Source organism: Lissotriton helveticus, chromosome 12 (genome assembly GCF_964261635.1).
Source record: "Lissotriton helveticus chromosome 12, aLisHel1.1, whole genome shotgun sequence".
NCBI lineage: Eukaryota > Metazoa > Chordata > Amphibia > Caudata > Salamandridae > Lissotriton > Lissotriton helveticus.
The window spans coordinates 643,104,388-643,129,779 of record NC_136073.1 but is presented as its reverse complement, the minus strand read 5'-3'; the positions used below and the strand labels follow the sequence as shown (position 1 = coordinate 643,129,779).

The 25,392-nt window shown below is 47.4% G+C and overlaps 1 long non-coding RNA gene across 1 annotated transcript in view; it reads right to left on the bottom strand.

Moving 5' to 3' along the window:
- LOC144798756 (uncharacterized) overlaps nucleotides 1–24,680 on the bottom strand; it is a 110,156-nt gene extending 85,476 nt beyond the window's left edge. Inside the window, exon 1 of the long non-coding RNA XR_013603638.1 lies at nucleotides 24,656–24,680. This is a non-coding gene — a long non-coding RNA (uncharacterized LOC144798756). The remainder of the gene's footprint in view (nucleotides 1–24,655) is intronic.
- Nucleotides 24,681–25,392: the final 712 nt, after the last annotated feature.

Sequence of the window (25,392 nt, the reverse complement as noted above, 5' to 3'; positions counted from 1 at the left end):
GTTCATAATATTTTGTGGAATAAATCAATTTAGTGTTTGTCAAAAAAAAATATATATAGAATTGTGGATTTGTTTTTGCCTTCTGACTCCTTTCTCTGTACTACATGTCCCCTTTCTATCACACGTGTGTCTTTTCATTCACACCTCTTCCGGGCGCTCCTGGCATGTTGGTGAGCGCTCTAGTCTTTATTGAGAAACTCCTCCCTCTCTCTCCTTAAATGAGACACAGTCCCCACCCTGTACGCTCCCTCCGCATCCGGAATAGCAAGACAGCACTCACCCGGCTTTTAAAAGTCATATAGGTAAGCGCTACCAGACACCGAGGCACACTGATTTTCCGCAATTTGGGGCCACGTTCTTAACTTAATTTCATTACGATGTTCTGTCCCTGACAGGAAGCTGTGAAGACGGCTGCACCTACCTGTCTCTCTACTAACACGATCCATGAGGGAAATACTTATCCGTCTTCCCTACGTTTCTCACGTTCGACTTATGCCATGACTGGCATCCTGAACACCATAGAGCCGCATGGCCAGGGTTGGAATTATCACTGGTGCCACGGTGAGTGCTTACACGTACCCCACATTTTTGGTCCGCCATAAATCTATAGGCATAATTGCGACCTCACTATTATGACCGCCTCCCCCTGTCTTGTTTTCCGCAGATCCCGCAAAGTTGATGTCCTTTCAGGTACCCTTTTCTATAGCATCTCCCTCACCACATTTTGTATTGGTTGCGCGCACCCGCTTCGTCCAGAAACTCTTTCAGGAGTCAAGTCCCCACCCCAGTGTGCCTTGCACTTTTGACACGTTCTCTATCTGTTTCGTCTTTAACTTCTCCCTTTGTTTAAACTGCGTGCTGCTTTCACCTGCACTTATGAGCACATGTCTAAGAATGTTCTTGAATTCTGTATAAATTAGGGTGTTGGCAATTACCCTGCTATGGTCATCTATCGAAACGCATGAATTTTCATAATAGTTTACGCTCAGTTTGTTATCAGTTTCCGTAGTCCGGACCACCCCTTAATATTTTGTCATTGTGTTGTTATTTTTGCTAACCATCCTCTACTCATTGGTTATTTATTTTTATTGAATCGTCTTTCCCTTCCTTCCGGCCATGTGGTCCGATATTTAATCTATGTTTGCCCAGACGTGTTTCTGTGCATATATTTATTTATTTTGCTTGCTGACCTTTGATATCAATTATGCGTGTTGAATGTTTATTAGGAATGTTTATCCTTTATTATGCTTTTGAAGTCACCTCGTTTGCGTGCACTCACTACAACATCGTCGTCCTCAACCGGACAACTTCCTTTAACGCAGATCTTAGTCATCATGACACTCATGACTGTCTATACATGAGCATATTTCCCGTATGTTTTTCCCTCCCTGAAACATTCACTTCACAACCAGTCTCTGTCCTATTTTATGAAGTCACATTTCTTGTGTCCTTTTCACGATTCTCAGGGGGTTTCCACTCACTTGGAGGTGTTTTCTTTATTTCACGACACAATTTTAGCATAAGAGTCCTTTGACCATTTACCCTGTACTGTATTATTTTGTTATCCCCAAGCCTGAAGAGTCACGGGTTATTACCCATGGTGATGAAACACGTGTCGGTTGGTTTTTCCTTTGATATTATACTTGGGAAAAAAACGACAATATAATTAAAAAAACTGTATCTATTGGTGTCGACCCTGTCATTATTCTTGATTGAATATACTAATGTCATTAACATAAAATTTGAAACACTAACTCATACGTGTGCACAGGACTTGGTTTGAGCTCTATTGAAAAGCTCTGGTAAAATACAGTTCATATTACTGGTGGAAATGTCCGTATTGTGCCTGTCAACATAAAATACCAGAGGTTGCAATGAACAGACCATACATAACAGGTGTACCTGTCACCACGTAGTAACAGACACAGGGGTGGCTCCTCCGCAATGGTGGAGGAGCGTCGTTCCACTGGCTCAGAGCCAGCAAATGAAAAAAGAAACAATATTTGACTATCGATTTACTTTTCACTTGCCAGCTGTAGGAGAGTAGGGTCTGCTTTCCTATGGTCACCCCATTTTCTTGCTTTTTGCTTCACTGGATTTCGACTTAATGTGGCTGTGGGCCTGCTAATCAGACCCACAGCCTGCTGTTCTCTCTCTAAATTCAACACCATGTACTTTAGGTACATCACCAATTGGGTATTGGATCACCTTATGAGCCCCTGTACAGTGTACTATAGGTACCCAGGGCATAGGTGCATCCAAGGCCTACCAGGGGCTGCAGCATATCTTTTGCCACCCCTGGTTGGCCATCCAAACTGACACAACTGGCTGATCACTCAGCTGGGGAAAGGGCGTGTAATCACCCCTTGCTTAGATATAGTATACCTATGTCTAAACCGATATCTGGACACATATACACCTATAAGTCACTCCTATGGGAGGGCCTTAACAATCCTGGAAGCAGAGTGCTTGGTTTTATGTGAGATGGTGCTCTAGCATGAGCTGAGCCTGTCTGCAGCTTTCGGAACCATGTCCTTATTGCTGTTCTGGGATATTGCCATACCATATACTCTTAAGTGCATTATAATCCTCGCGGTTATTGCTAACTTTGGTTTGGCTTTATCAAAACATGTCGTGTAAGGTGTCATACACTTTGGAATACTACCCCCTCGCCTGTTCTGGTGACGGGGGTAGCATTCCACCCTTCTAGAGGGATAAGACATGTGGGTAACAGTAAACGCGGTTAAAACTAACCAGAGCCTCAGCATCACAAAATGGATGTTGCTGCCACAGACACGAGTCTGGCCTCCTGCTGCTGACAAAAAGCTCCGTCAGGGGAGGCCCGGACAAAAGGTTTCCTGTCACAGGGAGGTGTTACACCACCCCAGACAGGAGATAGTGGATTGAGGCAGGGAGGGCGAGTGAAACTAGACACTGCCTGGGGCGCACAAGGCGTCCCATGCATAGCCCAGTTCAAACCGGTGCTGGGGCACTCCAGCCCCAGCTCTGGAGCGAAACTGGACAAAGGGAAAGGGGTGTAACCACCCCCTTCCTGGGTCCCACCCATAGGAGGGACCTAGCAGGTAATCCAGCCCCTTGATTTGGAATAAAGGTAGGAGCTGTGTCCATAGACTTTAGATAATCCTGACTGAATCTTTGATACATAACTCTGGACCCTTCGACATCCTACTCGACGTAGAAGACTGAAGAATCTCCCTTGTGGTCAAGGAGTGACCACCCTGTGCAAGCAGGCACCATCAAGCGCTCAACTGGCTGCCTCGTTGCAGCTCCCGCCAGAGCTCGAGCCACAGAGATTGACAAGATCCAGATTTCCAGACCTCCAACACCCGATCCACAGCTCCAGCAAAGCTGAGACCCGTGGAGGCGACGTGAGACGTGGGACCGGCCATCTTGGAAAGCCTGCGAAGTGCTTCTCGTGCAGCTCCCGAGGCACCCTCGAAGTTGTGCATTGGGGACTGGGAAGCCCCAGCCCGAGCAGCTTTTGCACCGAAGATCACCTCTCCACACTCACTGAGTGCTGCGTGGGGCCCATTTGCATTTTCCTGCTTGACGCGTCTGTCCGGTCACTTGCCCGTTGGCTAGTGGCCTCTGTGACGACAAACATTTGAATTTACACCACTGGTCTGGTTGCTCTAGACTGGCCCTTGCTCCCCTGAAAAGGAGCAGCCCATCAGATCTTGCTGATCTGATCCAGAAGCCATCTTTGATTCCTGCGTGGGTTGCATTTGCCAAGGCCTGTTGACTCCAATCCGGAAGCCGACACCGCCGACAGCGAGAGCCTTCGTGGGCAGTCCGTGTCCGACTCCTGGTCATCGTCGATGCCCCCGGGTCCACGTGGCAGCGGAGACAAGCTTCTCGACAACTACCTGATTGGGCCCGACATCGCCTGGTTCCTTCCTGGTTCCTTCCTGGTCACTGGCTAGTGACCCAGACTCTGTCCCCTCTGCTTTCAGGTACTCTACATCTTCGATCCACCCTTGGATTCAACCAGACTTTTCTCCCCTGGCCGCCTGCAGCATCTACAACTCCAGGCTCCATAGAACTCCACGACGAAACCCGACGCACTTTGACACCTATGCACCCGCTTCCTGTGGGTGAGGTAACGAGAGTACTTCGGTGCTCCTGTAGTGGTTTATACCTCTAGTGTCCTAGTTTTAAGTGGCTAAGTCCTAGTCCAGTCGGGAGACTCCTAAATCTGCAACTTTGTAACTTTTACGCACCATTGACTTTGCATTGGTGGACGCGTGTGCTTTAGACACTGCACCCATATCCTGTGGGCCGCCCCAGTCCTAACTACTGTTAGTCCAGTGTAGTACCAGCGATTCTCAAGGCCCTAGGCCTTGCCATTGTTCATGACGTGGTTCCTATACCACTATTTTAGTATATGGTTTAAGTGGCCACGGGCCTATCCATAACTGTGCAACTTTTGTATGTTTAACTGTGCTTTTGTTTAAACGCTTGTGCCTCTGTCCTCATAAAGAGTACAGGGGATTATTCTAGTAATAAATACATATATTTTTATAATATATAACTTGTGTGGTGTCCTTTCATTTGGTATTAAAAGGATTGCATATGGTAAAACAGCTGGCTTCACATGCCCACTTGAGTTAAGCCTAAGACTACTTAGGTCCATGCTACCCCTAGGATAGCTTGTCTATAAGGTTGACTTACAACCACTCACCATAAGGGTTGTTTGGACTGATACAAGGTGCTCACTAGAATAGTGAACATCATACATCAGGCCAACTTCTCACATTGGTGTGCAGCGGTTGGGATTTGAGCTTGCTGTTGTTTTACCAATTGTAATCTGTTGACAATATCATTTGAAAGATCACATCAAGTACCATAGGTACATATAAAACAAAGCTTTAAATACTTAAGTTCTACTGAACTTAGTAGTTGTAGACCAAAGGGCTTAGCACACCCTGACAACAACTCACTAGCAAGGTTCAAGTAGGAAAACACATAGTGTAGGTAGGTGCATACACCCACACCTCACTAGTCATGTCTGGCACAGGTGAACAGTCCAGTTCAGGTGACCTTCCCAAGGCACCTTCCGGCTATGAAAAACTCAGCTTCAGAGACTTGAGACCTTGTGCACTTCAAGGGGGCTGAAAAGGGCCATAACCCTACCATCCCAATCCTGATACAGGTCCTAGAGACAGCTGATCTTGAGAAGTCTACTGCAGGCCCCTCGGGTAATACAGGAGAAGGAGTAACCCCCATAGATGTTGAGACCATCACCCCAGAAGTAGAGGCGAAGGAGGTAGATGAGGATCTTGATTCAGATGATCAGGGGGATAGCCAGGTCCAACTCAGGAGGCTTAGCCAGGCTAACCTACGCTTACATGGGAATGGAGAGGTGTTCCACTTTTCCAGGCCTAATAGTAGACTTAATCCAGGCACTAGAAGAGAAAGATCCCCTTCCAGGGAGTCTCTCATTTCTAATACCTCAAGAGTTTCTCAGAGGGGAATGACTTCACCTCAGAGAAAAGAGCATAAGGCTAGGATGAGAGCTGTCTAACTCCTGATAAAGAAAGAAGAGATAGCCCTGGCCCAAGCTAAACTTGCTTTAGCAAGGGAACAAAAATTGAGTGGATTAGATTCCACTGGTGGCAGCAATATCCCTAAGGATAAAGACAGGTCTTATGAACATAAAAACCTGAGTAAGATTGTGCCCCCCTATAAGGATGGGGATGACATCCACAAATGGATGACTGCTCTGGAGAGGGCCTGCATGGTACAGCAGGTTCCCCAAGATCAGTGGGCAGCAATCTTGTGGCTCTCCTTTTCTGAGAAAGGGAGAGATAAGCTCCTCACAGTTAGTCCTGGGGATGCTAAAAACTACACTGTCCTGAAGAGTGCTCTTATTGATGGGTTTGGCCTAACCACTGAGCAATACAGGTTGTTGTTCAGAGATACCCAAAAAGCTCAGACTCGGGACTGGACTGATTTTGTTGATTGTGCCACTAAGGCTCTGGAACGTTGGTTACTGGGAAGTAAATTACAGACTATACAGGATTGTACAATCTAATAATGAGAAAACAGATCCTTAATAATTGCCAGAACCAGTTGTTGCATCAACACCTGATTGACTCAGATCTGACCTCTCCCCAAGAATTGGGAAAGAAGGCAGACAAATAGGTCAGAACCAGGGTTAAGCAGAAACCCCAGAACCATGGAGGTGATCAGAAAAAGGTAGACCAGAAGGGTGAAGATCAAAAACAAAAAGACCAGAAGTCTTCTTCAGGCCCCAAAAATACTTCTAATGAGGGGGGTCCCAAACTGGAAAGAAAAAGAAGAAGAATGATGGCCCAAAGAAACCTTGGTGCAATACCTGTAAATCAGTTTCACACTGGGGTAGTGAATGCACTAAGAAAGGTACAGCCCCTACCACTGCAGCCCCTAAGGCACCTGCACCCCCTAGTACAGTCAGCAGTGGTAGTACACAACCCAAGGCTATAGTGGGGTTAACCATGGGTACTGAGATGGATTCTGGCCTAGTCAGGATCCCTACTCAAGCTGTTCTGATCTGTGATGTGGACAGGACTATGTCCACTCTATGAGTCCCAATACTTTGGGCAAGTACAGGCAGACACCTTTAATAAATGACAAAGTGGCTCAGGCCTACAGGGACACATGTGCCAGTGTCACTATGGTGACACCTAACTTTGTGGACCCTGGACAAATTGTATTGGGTGATAATTACCTAGTGACCAATGCTAGCAATGTTACTACTACACATAGCGTGGCAGTTGTTAATTTCTCCTGGGCAGGGGTAACTGGCCTCAAAAGAGTTGTGGTAAGTGCAGACCTCCCAGTTGACTGTCTTTTGGGCAATGATCTAGAGGACTCAGTATGGTCAGAAGTGGAGTATAGGACTCATGCAGAGATGCTAAGGTATTTCAGCACATGTCCTTGCTGTAACCAGGTCCCAGGCCAAGAAGTGCCTACCTGAACCTGTGCTGGATCTTGAAACTATAGACCAAGCACAACCCAAGAGAAAGAGCAAGAGGGTTAAGGCAGTGCCTTCCACCTTGCCCCAGGTTGAGGATCAGCCCTCTCAGGAGGATGATTCTGTGATCCAAGAGGAGACTGTCCTGGAAGAGCTTGAACCTGATCAGGTTGAGTTTCTGGGGGCAGGGGGACCCTCAAGGGCAGATCTGGGGCAGGCGAAGTTAACTTGTCCTTCTCTTGAACCCCTCAGACAGCAGGCTGCTGCTGAGGCTGCTGGGAATGCTCAAGGTACCCATAAAGTATATTGGGATGATGGGCTCCTTTATTCAGAGGCTAGAGACCCCAAGCCTGGTGCTACCAGGAGGTTAGTCATACCTCTGCAATTTAGGGGCTTCCTTCTAACCTTGGCCCATGAAATTCCTCTAGCAGGACACTTAGGCCAGTACAAGATTTGGGACAGGCTTGTCCCTCACTTTCACTGGCCTCACATGTCAGAAGATGCCAAGGAGTTTTGTCGCTCCTGTGAAACCTGCCAAGCCAGTGGCAAGTCAGGTGGAACCACAAAGGCCCCCCCTTATACCACTAACTGTGGTGGGGGTGCCCTTTGAGAGAGTTGGGATAGACATTGTTGGACCAATGGATCCCAAAACAGCATCTGGGCACAGATTCATACTGGTGGTAGTGGATCATGCCACCAGGTACCCAGAGGCTATTCCCCTGAGGACCACAACAGCTCCTGTTGTGGCAAGGGCCCTACTTGGAGTTTTCTCCAGAGTGGGCTTTCCAAAGGAGGTACTTTCAGACAGAGGTACCAACTTCATGTCTGGTTATTTGAAAGCAATGTGGAAAGAGTGTGGTGTTAACTATAAGTTCACCACACCCTACCATCCACAGTGCAATGGGCTTGTTGAAAGGTTCAACAAGACCCTAAAAGGGATGATAAAAGGGTTACCTGAAAAGCTTAGGCGAAGATGGGACATCCTTTTACCCTGCCTTCTCTTTGCTTACAGAGAGGTCCCACAAAAAGGGGTTGGCTACAGCCCTTTTGAGTTTTTGTTTGGACACCCTGTAAGGGGTCCCCTGTGTCTTGTGACGGAAGGATGGGAGTTACCTCTCAAAAAGCCTAAACTTGACATAGTGGACTATGTACATGGTCTCCGCTCCAGGATGGCTCAATACATGGAGAAGGCTTCCAAAAAACTTGAGGCCAGCCAGGAATTACAGAAAGCTTGGCCTGACCAAAAGGCTGTGCTGACTGAGTACCAGCCAGGACAGAAGGTCTGGGTGCTGGACCCAGCAGCCCTCCAAGACAAATGGTCTGGACCCCACACCATAATTGAGAAAAAGGGAGCGGTCACCTACTTGGTGGACCTTGGCACCCCTAGGAGCCCCCACAGGGTGCTCCATGTCAATAGATTGAAGGCATATGTGGACAGGGCAGACATGGGCATGCTCATGGCAACAGATGGGGACCAGGAGGAAGAGAGTGACCCTCTCCCAGGCCTGTTATCCCAAAACCCTGATGATGGTTCAGTGGATGGAGTAGCCTTGGCAGGCAGCCTCTCTGACCAGCAGCAATGTGACTGCAGACAAGTTCTGCAGGCTCACAGACATATGTTTTCAATAACACCCAGTCAAACTAACTGGTGCACCCATGAGGTGGACACTGGTGACAGTCTGCCTGTGAAGAATAAAATCTACAGGCAACCTGACCATGTCAGGGATTTTATAAAGACTGAGGTGCAGAAAATGCTTGAACTTGGAGTAATTGAGCCATCAGAGAGCCCCTCGGCCAGCCCAGTAGTCCTTGTGCCAAAATCTCACACCAAAGATGGGAAGAGAGAAATGAGGTTCTGTGTGGACTATAGAGGTCTCCATGCCGTCACTAGTACAGATGCTCACCCCATTCCAAGAGCAGATGAGCTCATAGATAAATTGGCTTCTGCCAAATTTCTGAGCACATTTGATTTGACAGCTGGCTATTGTCAAATCAGGTTAGCTGAGGAGTCTAAGGCCAAGCTGCGGCTCGAGCCATTTTTGGACTTCCGAGACGAGCCAATGCTGCTGAGTTACTAAAAGCTTTGCATTGGCTGCCCATCTCGAAGAGGATCCTTTTTAAAAGCCTAACTTTGGTTTTTAAAGCCCTTCATGGTATCGGTCCCAAGTACATCGGGAAATGCTTTTCCTTTTACCTGCCTAGCAGGGCTTTACGATCTGCCTCATTGGCCAAAGTGGCTGTGCCTATCATTAAGCGTTCCAGAACTGGAGGCCGGGCTTTTCGCTACCTGGCCTCGCGAGGCTGGAATGAGCTCCCTTTGACTTTACGAAGGGCAAGTAATCTTCTTGTTTTCAGGAAGGAATTAAAGACTTGGCTCTTTTCTGTATAGGGTTTCTTCTGGCTTCTTTTTTCTTTCAGCTTTTAGTTGTTATGTTTGTTACTCTGCATAAGTTCTCTTCGCCAAAGCGCCGGGATGCTCCTTGGAGTAGCCGTGCGCTATAGAAGAAAATAAATAACATAACATAACATAACATAACAAAACAGCTTTCTCAACCCCTGGAGGTCATTATCAGTTTGTGGTGCTGCCCTTTGGTTTGAAGAATGCACCTGCCACTTTCCAAAGGTTGGTGAACCAAGTCCTTGCTGGGTTGGATGACTTTTGTGCAGCTTATCTTGATGATATTGCGGTCTTCAGCTCCACCTGGGAGGATCACCTGATCCACCTGAAGAAGGTTTTAGAGCCCCTGCAAAAGGCAGGCCTAACTATCAAGGCCACAAAGTGCCAGATAGGGCAGAGTAAGGTTGTGTACCTGGGCCACCTTGTAGGTGGGGGTCAGGTTCAGCCACTGGAGAGTAAGGTCCAGACCATACAGGACTGGGCTCCTCCAACCACCCAGACACAGGTCAGAGCTTTCTTGGGCCTGACTGGGTACTACAGGAAATTTGTAAAGAATTATGGGTCCATTGTGACACCACTAAATGATCTGACATCCAAGAAGATGCCAAAAAAAGGTTCAGTGGACAGTTAGCTGTCAAAAGGCATTTGATGACCTGAAGAAGGCCATGTGCTCTGCACCTATCCTAAAGAGTCCTGACTACTCCAAAGAGATCATTGTCCAAACAGATGCTTCTGAGTTGGGGGTGGGAGCTGTGCTTTCACAACTTAATGTAGATGGTTAAGACCAGCCCATTGCTTTTATTAGCAGAAGGCTGACCCTTAGAGAGAAACGTTGGTCAGCTATTGACAGGGAGCCCTTTGCTGTGGTTTAGGCCCTGAAGAAGTTGAGACAATACTTGTTTGGCACTCACTTCAAGATTCAGACAGACCATTAGCCCCTCTTGTGGCTAAATCAGATGAAGGGTGAAAATCCCAAACTGCTCAGGTGGTCCATTTCCCTACAGGGGATGAACTTTACAGTGGAGCACAGACCAGGGACTGACCATGGCAATGCAGATGGTCTCTCCAGGTATTTCCACTAAGAAAATGAAGACTTATCTGGTCAAGGTTAAGTTTAATGTCCCTGCGTTTGGGGGGGGGGGGTATGTAGGAGAGTAGGGTCTGCTTTCCTATGGTCACCCCATTTTTTGCTTTTTGCTTCACTGGTTTTCGACTTAATGTGGCTGTGGGCCTGCTAATCAGACCCACAGCCTGCTGTTCTCTCTCTAAATTCAACACCATGTACTTGGTACATCACCAATTGGGTATTGGATCACCTTATGAGCCCCTGTACAGTGTACTATAGGTACCCAGGGCATAGGTGCATCCAAGGCCTACCAGGGGCTGCAGCATATCTTTTGGCACCCCTGGCTGGCCATCCAAACTGACACAACTGGCTGATCACGGCAAGGGCATGTAATCGCCCCTTGCTTAGCTATAGTATACCTATGTCTAAACCTATATCTGGACACATATACACCTATAAGTCACTCCTATGGCAGGCCTTAACAATCCTGGCTTGGTTTTATGTGAGATGGTGCTCTAGCATGAGCTGAGCCTGTCTGCAGCTTTCGGAACCATGTCCTTATAGCTGTTCTGGGATATTGCCATACCATATACTCTTAAGTGCATTATAATCCTCGCGGCTATTGCTAACTTTGGTTTGGCTTTATCAAAACATGTTGTGTAAGGTGTCATACACTTTGGAATACTACCCCCTCGCCAGTTCTGGCGACTGGGGTAGCATTCCACCCTTCTAGAGGGATAAGACATGTGGGTAACAGTAAACGCGGTTAAAACTAACCAGAGCCTCAGCATCACACAATGGATGCTGCTGCCACAGACACGAGTCTGGCCTCCTGCTGCTGACCGAAACTCCGGCAGGGGAGGCCTGGACAAAAGGTTTCCTGTCACAGGGAGGTGTTACACCACCCAAGACAGGAGATAGTGGATTGAGGCAGGGAGGGCGAGTGAAACTAGACACTGCCTGGGGCGCACAAGGCGTCCCATGCATAGCCCAGTTCAAACCGGTGCTGGGGCACTCCAGCCCCAGCTCTGGCGCGAAATTGGACAAAGGGAAAGGGGTGTAACCACCCCCTTCCTGGGTCCCACCCATAGGAGGGACCTAGAAAGTAATACAGCCCCTTGATTTGGAATAAAGGTAGGAGCTGTGTCCATAGACTTTAGATAATCCTGACTGAAACTTTGATACATAACTCTGGACCCTTCGACATCCTACTCGACGTAGTAGACTGAAGAATCTCCCTTGTGGTCAAGGAGTGACCACCCTGTGCAAGCAGGCACCATCAAGCGCTCAATGGTTTGCTTTATTGCAGCTCCCGCTGGAGCTCGAGCGACAGAGATCAACAAGATCTGGATTCCCAGACCTCCAACAGCCCGTTCCACAGCTCCAGCAAAGCTGAGACTCATGGAGGCGTCGTGAGACGTGGGACAGGCCATCTTGGAAAGCCTGTGAAGTGCTTCCCGTGCAGCTCCCGAGGCACCCTCGAAGCTGTGCATTGGGGACTGAGAAGCCTCAGCCCCGAGCAGCTTTTGCACTGAAGATCCCCTCCCCACACTCATCGAGTGCTGCGTGGGGCCCTTTTGCATTTTCCTGCTCGATGCGTCTGTCCGGTCACTTGCCCATTGGCTAGTGGCCTCTGTGACGACAAACTTTTGAAATTATACCGTCTCGGCGAGACAGACGTTGTAAGACAGTCTAGCGAACTCCTGGCTACGGTTTCCCGACATAGAGAAGGATTTATTCCACAGTACAGGACCCGAGCTGCGAACCTGCCGAATTCGTGTAAGCAGATGCTCCATAACTGGCCAAGAAGAATACCGCCCAAAAACCTGAGGAGCTCACCACGGCCCTTTTTATGAAGACGGTACAGACAGCTATCGTCTATTGATGCTCTCTCAGTTACCTTCCTGATGAAGACCCCAGCATGAGGCTTGAACTAACCCTTTAACTTTTACGGGGGTCGAAACGTAGAACTACGCCAATTCCACACACCATAGGACCCAACTAATGAAAGTGATTTAAACCTATGTGTGATGTTATTCGGGAACTTTCTCACATAAATTTGACTGTAAAGGCGTTTTTGGATTTTAATATGATGTTTTCAATATGTCACAGCACCTTTACCCTGTCCCTCACTCCCTATACACATCCTTTCCCTTCCTCACGAGAGCACTCTAAAATGTAATGACTCAACGATTACATCGAAGTAACTTGGTTACACGTGATGAAAAACTAATCGTAAAATGATCCATTTAATAACTCTGTATGAATAAATACGATGAGAGTTTTTTGAAGAAATTTTGCATAAGAATTCATTTTCAATTGATTTAAAGTTAATGGGGATTGTGCGCTAAAAACATAGTTCCAAGTGTTATTTGACATTAAATAATCATTACGCGGATCCAATTTTCTCTGTACTGCTTCATGGACCCAGGTCCCCGAGTACTTAAGGGCCAACCCCTTTATTACTCATGATCTGATCCAGAAGCCATCTTCGATTCCTGCGTGGGTTGCATTTGCCAAGGCCTGTTGACTCCAATCCGGAAGCCGACACCGCCAACAGTGAGAACCTTCGTGGGAAAGTCCCTGTCCGACTCTTGGTCATCGTCGATGCCCCCGGGTCCACGTGGCAGCGGAAAAAAGCTTCTCAACAACTACCTGGTTGCGCCCGACATTGCCTGGTTCCTTCCTGGTTCCTGGCTAGTGACCCAGACTCTGTCCCCTCTGCTTTCAGGTACTCTACATCTTCAATCAACCCTTGGATCCAACCGGACTCTTCTCTTCTGGCCACCTTCAGCATCTTCATCTCCAGGCTCCATAGAACTCCACGATGAAACCCGACGCACTTTGACACCTATGCACCCGCTTCCTGTGGGTGAGGTAACGAGAGTACTCCGGTGCTCCTGTAGTGGATTACACCTCTAGTGTCCTAGTTTTAAGTGGCTAAGTCCTAGTCCAGTCGGAAGACTCCTAAATCTGCAACATTGTAACTTTTACGCACCATTGACTTTGCATTGGTGCACGCGTGTGCTTTAGACACTGCACCCGTATCCTGTGGGCTGCCCCAGCCCTAACTACTGTTAGTCCAGTGTAGTCCCAGCGATTCTCAAGGCCCTAGGACTTAGCATTGTTCGTGACGTGGTTCTTATACCACTATTTTAGTATATGGTTTAAGTGGCCACCGGGCCTATCCATAACTGTGCAACTTTTGTATGTTTAACTGTGCTTTTGTTTAAACGCTTGTGCCTCTGTCCTCATAAAGAGTACAGAGGATTATTCTAGTAATAAATACATATATTTTTATAATATATAACTTGTGTGGTGTCCTTTCATTTGGTATTAAAAGGATTGCATATGGTAAAACAGCTGGCTTCACATGCCCTCTTGAGTTAAGCATAAGACTGCTTAGGTCCATGCTACCCCTAGGATAGCTTGTCTATAAGGTTGAATTACAACCACTCACCATAAGGGTTGTTGGGACTGATACAAGGTGCTCACTAGAATAGTGAACATCATACATCAGGCCAACTTCTCACACTGGCTCTGAGCCAGTTGTCCAGGGAGGGAAGGTCCAGGTATGGGAGGGGGAGATGTGCTATGTGCACTTCTAAGTGCACATGTGTGTTTGGACGGCTGTCTCAGGCGGACCAAACACACATACGCACTTAGGTTTCCATAAGGGCTTTGTGAAACCCCACAGAATCCCTGACCTGAGCGGAGCGTCTTCTCAGCCGGCTCAGGCCCATACCCATGCTGCTCTCAAGTATGAGAGCAGTATGGGTGAATGGATGGGAGTCTGTGATGCTGTCCCAGTGCCTGCTAGAACAAGGAAGTTAACTGAGGCACAACGCGACGCTAGAGGCGGCAGGCAGGTTAAGATACGTTTTTTTATCTTTTTTAATTATTACCATTCCCCGTGCCCCCTCCACCCACCTCACTACCTCTTAATTGTGTCGGCCCCAACGGGACAATGTGGAGAGAGATTGCTCTAGCTTCTTTGTGCTGGTAACCAATGTGTTGCAAGGAATAATCAAGTTCTATTAGAGCCTATCAGGTGCGTTGCACAGGCTGTAGCTGCCCCTGAGGAGCAGGGAGGGTCCAAACTTTCAAGGAGCCCTAATCAGTCAAAAGGCCAGTGAATTTCTATGAGATATGGGAGTCTCAGGGGCCCCTCATCACATTCTGCAGGGGGGACCCATCATTTTGCGTGACGCCATTAAAGTGTATGGGTCTTATCCCAAATTTTTAAATGGCCTCTATGTTAACATCACACTTGAATGTTTTAGAAAGTCGGTGCACTTGTGCAGCACTAAAGCACGAAGTCTGGAACTTCACGTTGACCTCATACTGTGCTGCTTTCAAAAGGCAGTGGTGATTGTATAGCAGTATAGCATGAGGTCTGTGACCAAAGGGTATTTGTTTCAGTGTGCTGCCGTGTCGTTGGTGCCAATGTTAGTTTGGTCGAGCCTGCAGACAGCACGCATGTGCTGTCACTTGGTAATGACCTATTGTATTTAAAAAAGACTCTCTAAAAAGGGGCTTTATGTGACCTGGTCATTTCATGCAGTTAGAACTGTGGTCAAGAATGCGGCCCATGTGCATGTTCCACTGTGACCACTGTGACTGCTGCTGCTTCCATCTACTCTACTTCAATCTACACAAGTGCACTACAATCTACCACAATCTACCCCACTCCAGTCTACCCCACTCTACCCTAATTTACCCCAATCAACCTCTCGACCTCAACCTACCCCACTCTACCCCAATCAACCTCTTGACTTCAATCTACCCCACTCTACCCCAATCAACCTCTCCACTTCAATCTACCCCATTCTACCCCAATCAGCCTCTCCACTTCAATCTACCCCATTCTACTCCAATCAACCTCTCGACCTCAATCTACCACACTCTACCCAAATCAATCTCTCGACCTTAATCTACCAAACTATATCCCAATCTTTAAATGGAGTGTGCCTCTTGTTGATATTTAGATGTGCTAATGTTTATAAATTGAATTGCTGACAGATACGTAAAGTATTCATATGCATAATTCAGAAGGCTTGTACCATAATCTGTTAATTTCATAAAATGACCAATACGGTGCTTTTTGTTATTACCAACATATGATTACTGGAGGCATGTTTCTGTTTGTATTTTAATAGAATTCATGGTTGGTTAAAATTGAGTCGCTGAAGTTACAGGTCATTTTTTGCACTGAGGAAGCAGAGGCCGTGTTTCGCAAGCACGTATGGGCATTCCTGGCATCAGGGCCGGTCCTAGAACTCCTGGGGCCCCGGGCGAAAGAGAAGATGTGAGGTCCCTCTAATTTGCATGTATCTTCCAGTCGCAGCCGGCATGACTTGCGGGTGGAGGATCTCGCGGGAGTTCGGAAGGGGGGGTGGAGAACAGGAAGCAGGCAGCCTCCCTCCCCTCACCTAAGCCAATCATAATGCTGCAATGGCAGCGTTGTGATTGATCAGGACGCCGACCAGCCAGGCGCCTATCGGGAGGCCATTTTCCCCATGTAGGCTGCATTGCAGCCTACATAGAGAAAGGCCAGAGTGCGCAAGACTGGTTTGGCCGAACAGTCAGCGCCCTCAGCAGTTCTCAAGGCAATCCTCCCCTGCCCTAAAACAGACCCGCCCGCCCCCAACGAAACACTTCTGCTTTCTCGCAGTGCTAGAAGCAGAAACATAAAATGGTCGTTTTAGCATTTTGTGTTTCTGCTTTTGCGAGAAAGTAGTGGGGTGTCGCTCCTCCGCCCCAGTGAAGGAGCCGCCCTTGGTAATATCACAAGAAGTGACATCATAGAAAGTGACATCGCAGGACTATTGATCTAATTTGGCATCCCTGAAGAGACCTAACGTGGATATCAGTAACATGGACAAAAAGATAAATATACAAATGAAATAAGTCCATATATTTTAAAACTGTTAAATGGATTACATTTGTCTCATTAGATGGAAAAGCTAGGTGCAGGTCTCACAAATATGTATATTATTTACTCCTCGTTAACAGATTGTTTCCAGATGAGTGCATGATACAATTTCCAGTTCTGCCTCATAAAGGGGGGAGATCCTGTTGAGGTAATGAGGGGCGGGATCATTCAAAATATAAAATTACACAAGAGAAAACCTCTCACACCATGGATATAATTGCACATTTCAAAAGGCTCCCTTATCTTTCTGTGCCATTATTGTGCTACCTTAGGATGACATTACGTAATTTGTTTTAACGTAAGTCCTCTCACCAGAATCCCACACTCCCATGCTAAGAGACGTAGAACAATCTTTTTTGTGTGTGTGCTCTTTACTCACCAGAATTATGTTAAGTGCAAAAACACAACACATATAGTACAAAATTACAAGACACCATTGCAAACAAATAAAGATTTTACATAAACAAAAACAGTCTTAGAACAACTGAGACCACTGCTAAATCATACATTGACTTGAAGGTATGCTACAGATTCAAGGGGTTGTCAAATCAACGCTTTTGATGTGGTATTAGAACTGTAGGAAGTAGATGTGGCCAGATTTAGCACTGGTGGAGCCCTGTGCTACAATGTTGGTGCCCCCAATGACTTGCTCTGCCACGGATTCCCTCACTACCACCCTTTAACAGTGCCCCTCAAGTCTCCATAACAACACTCTCTCTCTGATGCATTTAATTTGATAAACAGCACCACTGATACCAGTTTAGAGTGTCAGAGAACTTTATATCACACATTACACAGAGATAATCTATAATACTTGTGGAAATCACAATAGGTAATTTTACATAAGACAAAGGACTAGGAGTCACATGACAATCGTACTAGTAGGCAGTATAGTTTAATAGTGATTGATCTGGAGAAACACAAACTCTGAATTTAGAACGTAATACCATGGTTGGAAGTTCTCTTTAATACCCAGAATTGATTTCTGTTCAAGTGAACCCTTTTCACAACATTATGTTAATCAAAGACTGGGGAAAAAACCATAACGATGTAAATTATACCTTGCAGTTGGCATGCAGCTCTTAGATGACAGTTAATAGCTCATTGTTCTAGGTTAGGATTTTGACTTATAAACTGCAAGTACCAATAGGATCTCTCTGACATAAGCAGTAATCTGCTGGCCTATTTACATTATGTGGACTTAGTGATCTGCACGGGACATATTCTTTGCAGTGAGCACATTAACCCTCTGCGCTACCTTTCCATGAGTCAAAACTTCCACTTGACAAACCTCCATCTCTCTCTAGGAAGAACATTGATCACCGGAGTTTCATGACATTTTTATTGTTGTCCAATATTCCTGGAGGCCAGGAAGGAGGCAGAAAGTGCTTTTAGAAACATAATATATTCGCAAACATGACCCAAAGTCAGCGCTCAATGCGATCTCACAGTTTGCACCGCCCTGGAGCCTCCCTGCTCAAGGGTCCTGTGACCTCAATGACAGAGTCACTGTTGCTCTAGGGTGTGCTGCTTCGTAGACCTGCCCAAAAGACTTGCGGTGGGCTTCAATAGAGATTGTGGTGGACAGGCCTTCAAGGTTAACCCACACTTGCCACTGCTAGGGTTCACCTGCTGGTGCTAAGACACCAGGGCTTCTAAGGTCGTGCGGGTCCTTCCAAGGTCTAGCATGGAAATGTGCTCCCTCAGGGAGATTGGTCTGGTGGACTGGTCATGAAGGCTGAACCTGGCTCCCCAGTTCAAAATTCGGCAGCTCTGACCACAGTGCCACATCCTCTCCCCACTGAACACCATACTACCCCACTGAGAGAAACTCACACTGCCTTCAACTACAACCCATTTGTGCCCCGCTACAAACACCTAGAGGCGACTCATTTCAAATTACGCACTAGACAAGAGCAATATGCTGCCTAAAAAAATAGTGACAACATTCTGGAAAAAGCAAACACTCATAAGGAATGTAAGATTAATTAAAGCATGTGAAATGTAAGCAGGAACAACATGGTTACCTTAACCCTTTTGCACTTATTCAGAAATGAATGAGTGCTTTTGCATGAAAAGTTAAGGCCATGACTACAGGGCCGGAACGGACCTGCTTCAATGCCCATTGAATATATGCTTACAAAACGAAAGCAATATGGTTTAAAAAGACCACATTTGTGAATACGGAGCAGCGGTATGCCCTTTATTTTCCAGTCCGCCCATCAAGCAGGTATTGCAGTACATCCAGAAATGGTGCACTTCCCCACCCAGGGAAAACAATGCTGTTAAGAGAAAGACAAGAAAACAAAAGTAGCGCTTCACTGGTAAACTTTGTGTAGTGGCACTAATGTGTTTTGGGTGTGAATAAAATCAATTTAGCCCCTTTTCGACCCACTCTGTCTTGCTTTAGTTATTTTTTACAGTTTGAATTTTTTATTTCTCTCTTTCCCAAGGCTGCACTTTGGAAGTAAAAAATGTCGCAAAAAAAATGACCTTTCCAGCAAAAAAGTTTTTCTTTTTTGGATTCATTTCACAGGGGAACAAATAAAGGAAAGGAAAAGAAAGAGGGAGTAGTGGCTACAAGGCCCTAGGAGGGGGCCCCCACACCCTGACCTTGCAGATTTCTATAGTGCTTAGAGGCCCAGGGAAAGGGGGCCCCACACCTGGACCTTGCAGCTTGCTCTAGTGCTTCGAGGCCCAGGGAAAGGGGGCCCCCTCCCCTGGGCCTTCAGTAACAAGGCCTTTCTTAAAACACTGCCCCAGTACCAGTTGATCTGGCTGCTCCCTCTTCCCCTCACCCACTGCTCCTTACCTGTGTCCGGCTGGTCCTGGAAACAAAGGGGCCTTCTGTCACCTAGCAACAAAATGCAGACAGGGAATGGCTGGTACTTAAGAGAGGTGTTGCCTCGCCCCTGACACTCTGAGCCCTAATTGCTGGCCCTGCTGCGTTGACTTCCCCACTCTGTTTGTCCCTCCCCCCCACCCCTGCACCCCCAGGAATGCCACCACGCGGTCGACACCAGACATCTCTGATGTGTATTGTAATGTGTGGGGAGGGGGCCCTGGTGGAGCAGGGGGGCAATCTGTGAAAGTAGTTAATTTCACAGTGAAGGGGGAGGCCCCCTGCCTCTCACCTGAGCGCGAGGCCCTGGGCGGCTGCCCATACTGCCCATGCCTAGCGCCGGCCTTGCCTGGAATACTTTGCCTTTGTTCAAGTGTCTCCTTTGGCTGTTTGTTTTGTGCAACAGTTCAGCGCAGGGGACTGATGCATCACACACTGGAAGCACTGCACAGGTTCACAAAATGTATCCAGGGGCGTGGCTTCCATTTGTACAGCAGGTGCAGTGACACTGGGGCCTGGAGATCTGAGAGGCCCACTGAAGCCGGATTACTGCTGTATTTTAAAATTCAAACCGCGTCTATGAGAGCCAATGAAACACTGCCTATGCTACTGGCAGGAATGCTGTGCTGTCGGCATAGGTGAGTAAACGCTGAGCAGCGCCTCGCGAGCCCGACACATCGGTGGTATAACTCAACTGAAGGCTCTCTGCAGATGTTGTGAGCGGAAGCCGGTCACCGTTTCTCGTGCCCACATTGGTTTCACGTGTGTCGGCTCTTTCCCGCTCTCCCTGGCAGACAGTGAATCCTGGATATTCATTGAAAGCAGACGTCCAGCTGCCAAGACCCACCAGGCAGCGGCAGCCAGATGCTTTAACTCAAGGGCGCCGCTCACGACAGACAGCCCTCAATGCGGTGGTTACCGCCAATCCAAGCTCCTCCCACGCCCAATTGAAAACGCCCTCCAGTATCCTGTCAAGGGAACTGTGGGGCATATTACCAACAAATAGTGATATTTATCGCTAAGTAAGGTTAGCGGCAATATTTTAATCGCCGCGCATCACCGGTTTTTATCGCTGAGATAACTTGCTAGTAGCAAGGTTTATCTCAAAAGCGATAAAAATCAGGCGAAATGTGTAAATATCGCTGAGAATATCGCGATATTCACGCATTAGCGACAAAATGCTCTTAGCCATGTTATCCACCTCCCATTGGATAACATGGCGCTAAGAACTGGTCTGAGCAGGCGTTGGTTTTTGGCGATAGCGGGAATATTTCCATCGCTACGCCTGCCTTGCTAATAGGCGATAGCGACGTTAGCGACTGCTTTCAGTCGCTAACAGGTTGGGTACGACCACTTTGCATGTCATTAGCGATAAATATCGCTGACATGCAAAGCGGGCCCCAAACCGCTCGCTATCGCCTAAAAGCTGTCGCTAACATCAGTTAGCGACAGCTTCCTTATAGAGCGTTCCTAATAGAACGTTCCTAATAGAGCGATAGAAAACGGCCGCTAAACCGGCGATAATTGCCTATCGCCACCCTTGGTAATATGCCCCAGAGCGCCCTCCCGGTGTGGGCGCCCCGCAGCATCTGAAGTGGTGCCAGGGGTCAACTCAATGTCCTCCGTCAGGGTCAGGCGTTCTCCAGTCGGCACTAATTCTGCTCTCAATAGACTTTGTACCTCTACTGTAGACTCTTCCGAGCCTCAAATGCTCCATCACCCTCAGTGCTCCTCTACGGGTTCACACAGTTAACCATATCGGAGCCAGAGCAGACACGTGCCCTCCCCACTGTGGCCCACAGAGCACAACATATAGATTTATAGAAATGTGAATAACGGGAATGCTCTTTACCAAAGTGTTCTGAGCGCCATCAAATAGACAAGAGCCTTTTTGCTCCCCGTTCTGAAGGGACCTCAGCTGCCGCAGGTGGGTTTGGTTTGGTTCTGCCGTGTAGCGCCTTCCGCTTCCGTTCTTACAACTTCCCGTTTCAACTTCTTCTGCCCGTGGAGGCACACTCTATCTACGCCTGAGCAACCGATCCAGCAATTCTTCTCCAGCATAAGTTATAGTTCTTGAAAGGTTGTTCATCTTTTCCGGCTCTGCGCCTCAGGCCTGCCAGAAGCGCACGAGGGGCCGGCTCCTAACATCACTCAGGGCCTCTGAGCATACTTCAAAGCAGCGCCCGTATATGGCGACATCTAGTGGTGATTGCTGTTATTGCCTCGCCATGAATATACTTCCACAGTTACATGTAATTTCCACAGGCCAGGCTTGCTTTTGTGATACATGAATAAACTCAGCAGTGGGTGGTGGGCCCGGCAAAAAGCAGGGCATGGGTAAACAACAGCCCAGCTGCTCTCCGTGTGACTGCCTGCTTGGCAGCAGTGTCGGCCTGCCATCTCCACAGACCTGGAGACGGGGAGCACATGTAGGGTTCTTTCTAGGCACCTTAGTTACCCCGCACTTGTTTGGTATTACTGGGTGCAGAGTCCTCTGGGGCATCTTGCTGTTGCCCCCAGGTGTTCACATTTTCAGTTAGTTCATCAGGGTGTCGAGACCGCACTCCTCAAGCTCACATCGAAATCGGCCATGAACACCTCTCCACCACCCTTTGCACAAATAAAAGTAGAAAAGACAGTGTCACAGAAGAGGTACCAAAGCCTTCAACAACAGAGCAACTTTGAGGCTCCAGCAGCCGAGATACAGCTACCAAACAGAGTGTCTTTCTAAACCTGCCATCAATAGAATAGATAGGCCTAGTTGTGCTTTCACGATCAATATTTACAGGCACATCTACATCGGGTACCAACCCAAAACTGGGACCTGCAGAGCTAATCACAGCTGCCAGCATACCAGAAACTATTGGTAAGGGGCATCTAACTCTCTCTCTTCCTCCTCCATCCACAGCCAATCACTTGTCCCATAGCAGGATAATCACACCTGGGTGGTCATCATGCTCAACATGGAAGGCTAGGCATACAGATTCAAAGCAGAGATAACACACTTCCAACCACACATACGGTGGCCTGCTGTGCTTGTAGATTAGCGATTTGGGGCCAGATGAACAACGGTTTTTGCATGCGCAAACAGGTTTGCGAACCCGTTTGCGCATGCAAAAACCAATAGGGGTATGTACCATACCAAAATACCGAGTCGCAATTTATTTGCGACTCGCTATTTTGGAATTGCGAGTCGCTATTAGGAAGGGGCATTCCCTTCCTAGTAGCGAGCGCAACCCCATGTACAAATGTTTTGCCATGGCAATTGCTGTTGCAAAATACTTGCAAATTACCACCCTCTACAAGAGGGGGGTAATGAGGTCGCAAAAGGGAAACCCTTCCCCTTTGCAAACGCAGGGGAAAATATTTCTTAAGCGCAGTTAGTGGTCCCAGGAACCACTAACAAATGCCTGAGCACACATAAAAGAAAGTCAAGTTCATGTGAATAGCCAATTGAAAGATGCAAAAAGTCTCATTCAGATGGAAGGAAAAAAGGCCTTGAGGTGATTCCAATTCAAAGTTCAATCAAGTAGATTCTTTTTATTTCTTTTCAACAGTAAGGGCACGTGGAACAAACCAGCCGACACGTGTTTTGTCGCACATGGAGTGATGCTCCGCGACTTTTTCAGGGCATTTGTGCAAGTTGCGTTGGAAACGATATGAGTCGTGGGCGAGTCTTCTGCGCTGTGTATCTGGTGCAACCACATCTGGGTTCAGAGTGTGCAATCTCGTCAAGGTTTATGGTAGGAAAAGCAGCCTCACGACTCCCCACTCGGTACCGGGTAGCGGACTGCTACCCGGTTGGCCCACGACTCTTATCGTTTCCAACGCAACTTGTACAAAACCATTATAGAACACAATTTTAAGTATCAGCTACGTTTGTGTTCAACCTTCTATACACTGGTATCCTGATTATTTTCTTCTGCCGCACATAAGCCCGGCCGGGTTGGAATTATCACCGGCCAAATGCCCTGAAAAAGTCATAGAGCATCACTCCATGTGCGACGAAACACGTGTCCGCTGGTTTGTTCAATGTGCCCTTACTGTTGAAAAGAAATAAAAAGAATCTACTTGATTGAACTTTGAATTGGAATCACCTCAAGGCCTTTTTTCCTTCCATCTGAATGAGACTTTTTGCATCTTTCAATTGGCTATTCACATGAACTTGATTTTCTTTTATGTGTGCTCAGGCATTTGTTATTGTTTACTTGGTGTGGATTTTCCGCACTCAATTAAGGGGTTATAGGGCTTATCCCCTTGCCTAGCTAGCACCATATCACATCTAGTTGTTTTTGACATTATACTCAATAGCGTTTAACCGCTGAGCGCCCAATTAATCCCTGAACTAAAAACCCTTCTCAGGTGTATTGTCCCAGGAACCACTGCCTGCCCTTAAAAAATGAAACAAAAACGTTTAATTTTCATTTTTTTAAATGCATCCCGTTTTTTTCTTTAAGGAAAACAGGCTGCATTTTTTGAAAAAAAACTGCTTTATTCGAAAGTAGTCCCAGACATGGTGGTCTGCTGAGCCCAGCAGGCCACCATCCCTGGGAGGGCCTGTCATTCCCAATGGGCTTGCAAATTGGGAGAGGCTCATTAATATTCATGAGGCTCTCAATTTGCGACCCCATTGGGAGTCGTTAACAGTGTGTTACACACTGTTGTACATCCAAAATAGTGTCTCGAAAATTGCTAGTCTTTTGCGACTCGCAATTTGCGAGGTGCTATTTTGGGCATCATACATCTGGCCCTTAGTGCCTCACTCGGTTAGTAAGCACCACAAAGGCTACATTAGGAGCCAATCCTGGTATAGAAACTGCAAGTTGAGCAAATCAATGCATGGACGTAAGGCATGCCCTTGCAGCTCCCCGAAGCAGACGGAGGGGCCGGTGGAGGCAGCCCACAGGGCTTTAAGGGGGATGAACAAAATGGGGGGTCTTTCAAAGGGGCGTGGCCAATGTAATTAAGGGCGTAGCTTGAAAACACCTACGCTAAAAACCTGTGCTTAGGATAATGTGCTGCGATTGGTACTTTGCTGCTTCTGTCCTTGCTTCCAGATATGTAATACAACTTATATATACAAGCCACAACAAGTACAATTCCACCTACTGCAAGCCAAGCCTATTGGCTTTGTCACTGCTTGTTAGTTAAATAAGCAACAGCTATGTTTTTGTGTGTATTACATTGAAAATGCTTCTGTTCTGACATGATGATACGGTGAAAGAACTTTAACGAGTCTCTGAAGTTACATCAGAGGCAGTGAAGGGGGTGCTGCTGCAGAGTCAATATTATTTTTTTCACCTTGAGGGTGAGGGCAAAAGTGGAGAGCCATAGGGACCCGTCTCAGCCCCTGCTTTTAGAAGTGCCGCCAAGACTCGGCACACTAAAAACCCTGGCAACCCTCTGGGACACCCCAATGCTTTAGGGGTCCCATTCACCCAAAGGCCCTTGCATTTCTTGTGAGGCCCGATCGGGGTGGGGCCATCATCATTTCGTGTTACGCCACTGAACCGATGCCTACAGCGAGCTCATTTTGTGCAGCTGCACCCACTTGGTTACCACAGCCAACCTCTCAGCCGTGGGAGGGTCGCTCAGATGTCAGGCCTCAATGGGTAATACTTCTTCATGTAGCTGCTCGTTCGAGCTCTGCAGTATGTCAGGAGATCTGGCCGTTTGTGGATCGGCTTCCTTGGTGACAGAGTTTGCTTTCGCGACTGGCGAAAACAAATCGTCCGGCATTACATTGTTGGGCATGTTTGTGCTGTTCTTGGCAACGGGCCCCGCAATGATGAAAGAGGGAGCCATGTGAAAGGCAGACATTGTGCGTGATTCACGAGTGTGTGATGTTATCCTGGCATTCGGCCGAGAGCCACGCAAGGGGCCGCGCACACCCCACAACCGGTGCCTCTCGAGCTCGCGCGCAGGATTAGGGTCTCCACATATACCCAAGTCTCGCTTACTTTTAGGTTTTGAACTGTATCTTTTTTTAGCCTCTGTAACGTCACGTTAACCTGTCCCGAAGATGAAACAGACAGAGTTGCGGGCTTCACGGAAAAGAAGAGGCAAGGTAGTTAAATGCAGGAACTTGAAAGCTCTTGGGTGTAAAACACAAATCTCAGCTTTTTTTGTTTTGTTGCATCATTGTGGGACAGCTTCCCTAGTGCATTTGTATAGT